The sequence below is a fragment of the Ursus arctos genome, unplaced genomic scaffold, assembly GCF_023065955.2.
Source record: "Ursus arctos isolate Adak ecotype North America unplaced genomic scaffold, UrsArc2.0 scaffold_31, whole genome shotgun sequence".
Classification (NCBI taxonomy): Eukaryota; Metazoa; Chordata; class Mammalia; order Carnivora; family Ursidae; genus Ursus; species Ursus arctos.
The window spans coordinates 12,058,990-12,066,242 of NW_026622997.1; positions in this window are offsets into that span (position 1 = coordinate 12,058,990).

Consider the following 7,253-nt stretch of genomic DNA (forward strand, 5'->3'; position numbering starts at 1 on the left):
GTTGCTAGTGAAGGTGAATACGGACACTGCATACAGACAAGTTTGGTATTCCATATGCAGGGTATTTGTGGACATAGCCCTGTGGGCCATGGGTTTTGAGTAGCAGACTATTGGAGCCAAAGTGTCAAACCTAGTGGTTCTGGTAATAACCTGAAAGAAGCAGAAAGAAGAGAACTCAGGCCACAAAGGGAAAGGGATTGAATTTGAGATGCGTCCTGAAGAGGTGAAAGGAAAGAATTTTCTCCCTGTTACAGAAGATCTATGTGGACAACCCACTTGAAAAACAAATTAACAGCAACCCCACCTCCCAAAACATATCGCTGCATGTTTAAAGAGTTTGATTTCTTCAGAGAAAAAGTAGAATTTGGAGCGAAGGAGGCAACATTGATAGCTTCGTTGAATTATGGTTTGATCAAGAATAGACACATTTCCCATAATTTTTTGCCAAGTTAGAGTGTGACTATATACACAAGGCAAGTTATTCCATGAGATTCATGAAGAAAAGGTTCTGCACCTTTAGAGAGTTCATTTTATGAGAGGTGATCATGAAAGACAATGATTAGGGAGGGGTTGGCAGTCGGGGAGGCTGTGCACATGGAGGGGGGTGTCTCGGGGATGTATGGGAACTCTGTACCTTCGCTCAATTTTGCTGTGAGCCAAAAGTGTTCTAAAAAATAAAGTCTATTTTTTTTGTTAAAAAAGAGTATTTGTAAATGTGGCTTTGTTTGACAGGGTAAGAATCAAGATTTGGAATTTTTAAAAAATTCTAGGAGGTCAGAGTTTTCTGGGTAAAACGCAAACGTGAAAGGGGCGGTGTGCCACGTTTTCCTGGCTCCAGACTGGCTTCTTTCAAATGGAAGCACATTCAAAGGCAAAATGAAGAAGGCAGTGTAGATTTCAGAGCATCGGACGTTCTGAATTAGGAAGAGCTGGTGAGCTGGATTCTCGGATGGAGGGAATAGCTGCTCCCAGCCACCCCCCTCCCCCGGCCATTCTCGTCCTTCCTTACCTGTCTCATCTGTCTCATTGTCATTGTAGGGCCTGTGGGGGTTGAGCAGCACCAGGTATCATCCGGGTGCCTGAGGGAATTGATGGAGGGACGGGGGTACAGGTGAGCGGACAGCAGCTGACACCCTCTCAGAGAGCAGGCAGGATAGGCAAACCTCCAGATTTGGCATCGCCTTAGAGGGTCAGGCAGGTGTTAAACAGGAAGCCACAGTGAACTCTTCAATTCCCCCAAAATTCTCTAGCTGTGGGAACATTCCAGAAGCTATGTCAGGAACGTCACTGAGACGTACATCTAGACCGGAGGTGGGGGCTGGCAACAATAGCAATGATGACAACAGTGACAGCACTGATGACAGCCGTCATTTACTGGGCATTTGTACTGTCCGAATTCAGTGCACCTGACACGCATTATTTCATTTAATCCCCACAACACCATATGAGGTAGGAGCTACTGCCATTCCCACTTTGCAGATGAGGGACCAGACTTAGAGCTCCAAGAGCATGTCCAGGACTGCCCAGCTGCTGCATCTCAGGGAAGCGATCCCAACACAGGAAGTTGTCCGCTGCACCTACTGCCTCCCCGTTGCGGTCATCTGAAAGCGATCCCTCGCTGTGCTTCAGATCCGGGGGGACCGGACCACGGAAAGGGGCTCCGGAGTGAGGAAGGACTCAATGTCCCTGGCAGTGGATGTGGGCTGGGTACGGCCAGTCAGGGGAGTTCTCCGTCTCCAGATGCCTCCGCCTCCCCCAAATTCCCGTCTTCCCAGCGTGACCTGCAAGCAAATAAATGTCTCATTATCAGAACTCAAATGTGCAGTTGATTTACACGTTTTTAAATAGCATGTGCGGAAGAAGGCTCTTACCATACTCCGCTTCTCGAAGCTTGTCCAAAGCCTTGCCCGTGAGGAACTGAACCTTCTCTGTGGTCTAGGAGGATGGCAAGTCCTGGGGCAGAAGCGAGAACAATTTACAGTAGCGACACTAGAATCTGCTAGAATGTAAGCTCCAGGAGGGCAGGGATTTTGTTTTATGTGTAAAACGTTTTATCTCCCGGATCTAAGACATGTATGAAGTGTTCCATAAATAACACGTTTAATAATAATTATTAACTCTTCAAAGCAGAAAGGATAGTTTATTGTCTTCTTTCCCCTCTCATGGATGGGAAGGCATGAGAAAATCGAGCCTCGGGAAAGTTAAGTGGGTTATGTTGGTTCAAAGAGTGAATTAATTAGGAGTAGGAAGGGACTGGGACCCAGGCCCCGCAAGTCTCCATCCTGCTCTCTTCCCTGCCATTATCAGGCTTACTGGAATGTGTCATTTCTGCCCATAGTGGGTTATGCTTTCATCTCAGTGATTTCTGGTTCGGGTCTGCCAGCTTCAGGGTTCAGAGGAAAGCGGGTCATTTCCTAAGGGTAGCTCTGATGATGTGAACTTCATGGGGCGATGATTAGAGTTACTGCCACTGCTGAGTGACAGCCGGCGTGCTCACACCGCTGTGAACGGCATACCTCTGTACATCACTGATTCTCGTATAAATACCTCTCTTAATTATTTTCACATCTCTGCAAACTGCACAGGTTTTGCGGTCACTGCTGGCAAGGAAAGACGTTGAACTTTTCCAGAGAGGATTTGTGTTTGCTTCTGCCGGCACGATAGGGGTGCTCCCCATCTGAGGTTCCTTCAGATTCAGCTCTTTGCTTGAGGAGAGCTCAGGGCAAATTATCAGGGCAGTTCTCCCCCTCCCTTCACCCAGGCCTGTGGCTGAGCCTTGCTCCGGAAGGACACGGGTTGGTGTTTCGGCTCTATGTGGGGGTCACCTATTGTTAGACTTCCCATTTGGGGTACTTTGCTTTCTTAGCACATAAAACAATGGGCCTCTTGTGATGGCATCGAAGCGATGACTCAGACTTGATGACATACGGAGTTTCCCTTTACTAAGTTCTTCCTATTCGTGAAGCACTTTGCACCCATGTCTTCGGCTCCTTGGGAACAGTCTCTGAGACTGAGATTTGATGCAGGAAGTTTGCTGAGAGGGCCCTCTGGATCTGCACCCGTGGGATGGGGAAGGAAACTGGACGGGCCGGAAGGGGAGATTGAACTACGGTGCGGTCAGGACAGGGGAGTAGGGCTTCGGGCACTGGGACGATCCTTCAGAGTCGTCTCCGGCTGGGGCAAGCAGGAAGCAGGCCTTTATACTCTCCCATCAACCGCTCATTGGATGCAAGCCCCACTTTCTACCCAACACCCTAATGGGCTGTCATCTTGGGTGGGGTCTCCCTTTGACCAAGGGCAGTTTGGGGGAGTTTCTCAGACAGTGGCTATCATCTAGCAGCAGGGGAAAATTAGCTCCATGTGGGGCGGTCTGGATGCCATACCACAGTAAGCTCTAGAGCGTGTTACCTCGTTCACGCTTCACCCTGTGGGAGGTACCGTCATCGTCAGCACCCAGGGTGACCATGAGGAAACAGGCTTGGACAGACTGAGCGGCTCCCCTAAGATCTCACAGCCAGTTGCAGGAGATTCAAATCCAGTCCTGACACCAAGACCCAGCTCTTAACCACGGAGCCTGGGGGCTGCACTCCTGGCAGCTCAGACTGCATTCTTTGTTAAGAAAGAAAGAGGGAAATGTGCCTGTCCAGCCCTCGTAAGAATTTTTACCCAGAAATGCAGAAGAGCTAGCAAGGACTCCCACCCTGGTGATGAAGTTGGGGGGCAGCAAGACTAGCTTACTGCTCTGTAGTCTAGGCCGGTGTTTTCTCGTCTGCCCTCATATTCATGGAAGGTGCTGGAGAAAGTAGGCTCAGCCCCATTTTAGAGGTGAGAACGTTGAGGCCAGGGAAGATGGTAGTTTGCCCAGAATCATGCAAAAGCATGACTTGATCACCAGGGCACAGATGTGTCACCTTGCCCCTGCACTCCCCACATGCATCCCCGTGGAGGCATCTTCCTTTTTTTCTCCGAAGATTTTAGTTTTCCGTAATCTCTACACCTAAGGTGGGGCTTGAACTTACAACCCCAAGATCAAGAGTCCTATGTTCCACCGACTGAGCCAGCCAGGTGTCCCCCCAGTGGAGGCTTCTTAGCAGAAGAGTGAGACGTTGTCCCCTTTACCTCTGAGGGGAGTAGGGCAGGTGACAGTTAGATGAACCACTCATCTCCTCACCTGCTTGCAGAAGCAAATGTCACCAGTCTTGAAGTTGTTCGTGGGAAGCAAAAAGTAAAGCATTTGAGAAAACTCCTGAGATTTCTAGGGCTTTGTTGGCTTAATCATTAAGACGGAGTAGCGTATTACAGGAAAATAAAGCTTTTCCGTGAATGCACTGCGAGAGCCCTAAGAGGCAATGGTCTTAGTTGAAAGGAGCATTCTTTTACTTTATCTAGGAGTTTCACTGCCTCAGCTGCTTTGCAAACCAGCTACTTCAAAAAAACCCATCTGTGTTATTGCTGGGTAGGTAACAGTGGGAGTCCTTCCGGTTTGGGGACAAAAGCCACCCACAAGAAAAGAAACAGGTTAGCCTTCCCCTTTTATTTGACTCTTCCCAACACTAAGAGGGAAGTCGAGGATCGGTGTTCATTGTGTGTTCTAGCCGGAAATGTATGGGGCACTTCCTAGGTGACAGGCACAGTGCTAGGCTCTTTACCGAAGCTCCCTGGGGTGGGGGTGGGGGATTGGCGTGCATTCTACCCTCCTAATTCTTTGTTTTCCTGCACTGTGGAGGCTGAAAGCCATGCTTCTGGGTCGCAGCAAGGGTTGATAATGGGATGGTGGGCAGACTGTCAGAGGAGCTTGTGGGCCATCGGGAGGCACACGTGAGCAAGGCCTGAGCAGAACCCCCCACCCCCACCCCGGCTGGAAGCAGGGCACGTGTTCTGCAGGGGTGGTTCTTGGGGGAGACTTCGTGGTGTTTTCTGAGCCAGGGGCATGTAGCTTTCTTAGTATCGAATCCCTGCTAAGCTGTGTGGCCCTGGATCCTTGTCACCCAGCAGCTTCCTGACTCCCAGCTCCTGGCTGTGGCAGAGGTGCAGTTCAAGGCAGGCCGAGTCTCCGGTGACGGTGGTGTGGGGTTTATTTCTGAAAGGCCACCCTAGGTCCTATTCCTCCAGCCCTTTCTGTGGTTTCGTGAGCACCTAATCTCTGGACCTGGCCGCTGCTGAGTCCGGCTCTGGCTCCTGTTGTGGGGTCCAAGGTCACCGTCCTCTGGTCCCGGATGTCAGTGCTGGCCACCCTCTGCTGTCACCTTGCTGGCCCATGTGCAGCCCCACGACCTCAGACTGTCGCCAGCCCTCAAGCCCGTGGTGGGTCTGTGACTGCTTTGCCCCGGGCTGGCTTTGACCTTCCTCGAGGAGGAGCCCGTGCTGCTGGCCTGTTACTGGCAGGGCCTGGATAGGTGGTGTCTGCATCCCCCAGCTGGAGAATGGCCAGACTTGGGGGGCTGGGGGTGCTGTGCGCAGACAGCTGAGTCGGCTGCCCCCGGGCTGCTCCAGCCTTTCCCTTTGTCATCGCAGGTGGGGCAGCCAGAGGATGGCTTCGGTGGTCGTGTGCACCCCTGCCCTTTGGTGAGGGGAGCTCCCCATCTGGGTGTCCCCATCTCCCCCTGCTTCCCTCCTGCTTCCCTCCTGGGCTGAAACTCCCTGGCTTCCACCTCAGCTGCTCCTGTCGCCTCCCTTTGCAATGGGGACACGGGGCTCCTGCTTCTGGCCTTCAGCTGTTTCCGCCATCCACTTGCTGGCGTCTCTACCCCTGCAGGGGCCCCATCTTGGTGCCGCCTCCGTGGAGGGCCCCGTGTGCCGTCCACAGCCACCACGTCAGGACCCCTGGGGGGCCTGTGCCTCTGCTCTCTGGGCAGTACCGCCTCAGTCCCTTCCTGGGCCCGCGGGGCTGCTGCTGTCCTTGCTGCCTTTGTCCGTCCTGTGCCTGCAGAGGTGGGGGCTGCAGGGCCCATGGTCGCACCTGCTGCGGCTCACGTGCGGATCGTGGCCACAGCCACGGGCTTGGTGACTGCGGGCGGGGTGGATTCACTGGGGGTCCCAGGTGCAGTCTATGGGGGTGCATGTGGATTCCCTCCCCGCTTTCCCAACTCCCCCCTTCCAGCACAGCCAGAAGAGGCGGCCTCAGACACCTCAGAGAGCATGTGAAACTCAACGTTACCTTTATCCCCTCTCCATGGAGCCCTCGGCTTATTCCAAGAAGAAGGAAAAGAAATGAGGTAGAGAAGACAGAGAACAAGGCCCGAGCATCTCACCTCGAGAGCATGTAAGGGAAGAGCCTTTGAGGTGACAGGTCCATAGTCCGGTGTGGTGCAGAGAGGGCTCCCCTCCGCGGCACCCGTGCCAGGGGTCCCAGGGGCAGTCAGGTGCTTGGACAGCAGGGGGGCACAATCACAGCTCCCTATGAGAATCCTCCGCCGCTTCTGTTTTGCACACTGTGCTCGTGTCTGTTGGACAGATTCCTAGAAGTGAGCCGGCTGGCCAAGGGGTATGCTCACGCCACATTTCGCTGGTGCGCACACGTACCCACACACACGCATTGTACTGCGACCCGGCGTGTGGCAGCCGCGGGCAGCCAGACTGCAGCTCAGACAAAAGAACGACTTTCTCCCGGCTCAAAGGCGCCACAGCCGCTGGGGCCATCTGAGTCGGGGTTAGGAAGTGTTCGAGAAGAGCAGGAAGGAGCAGGGTGCGGCGGTGAGGATCACAAATGGTGGCAGTGAGATCAGAGCAGCTGGGACTTTCAGCTCTGTGGAGTGCTCTGGGGAAGCCCTAGGATTCTCTCCAATGTGCCTCTCCGCCCAGGGGTGGCTCTAGGCCCTTGGCCCCTGGGAATGTGATACATTTTTCTGGTGGGCCCCAGACCCCAGCAGCTCCGCGCTACCAGCTTTCAGCTGTGCTCGCAAGCACCCCGCTCCCACCCTCCCGCCTCTGCCGACTCCCTCCTGAGCTGCGATGCTCTCTGCCCCACACAGGCACCCGTCCTGTCCTCCGCTGGGCTGGCCTGGCTCTGTGCACCTGCCTGGCGGGCTCAGGAGACCGTGACCTTTTCCCAGCAGTGAGGTCTTCCCTAGTGTCTGAAGGGGGGACGCCGTTGCAGGTAAGGGACAGTCATGACAAACTGCAGGTGTAGTTGCTGTTTCTTATGATGATGAATGGCGATCTTGAGAAACATCAAAGGAAGAAGGCTGGTTAGTGCTAAGGTCTCTGTAGAGCCCTTCCCGAGCTGGCCCGGCTTACCTGCTCCCCCGCGGTCA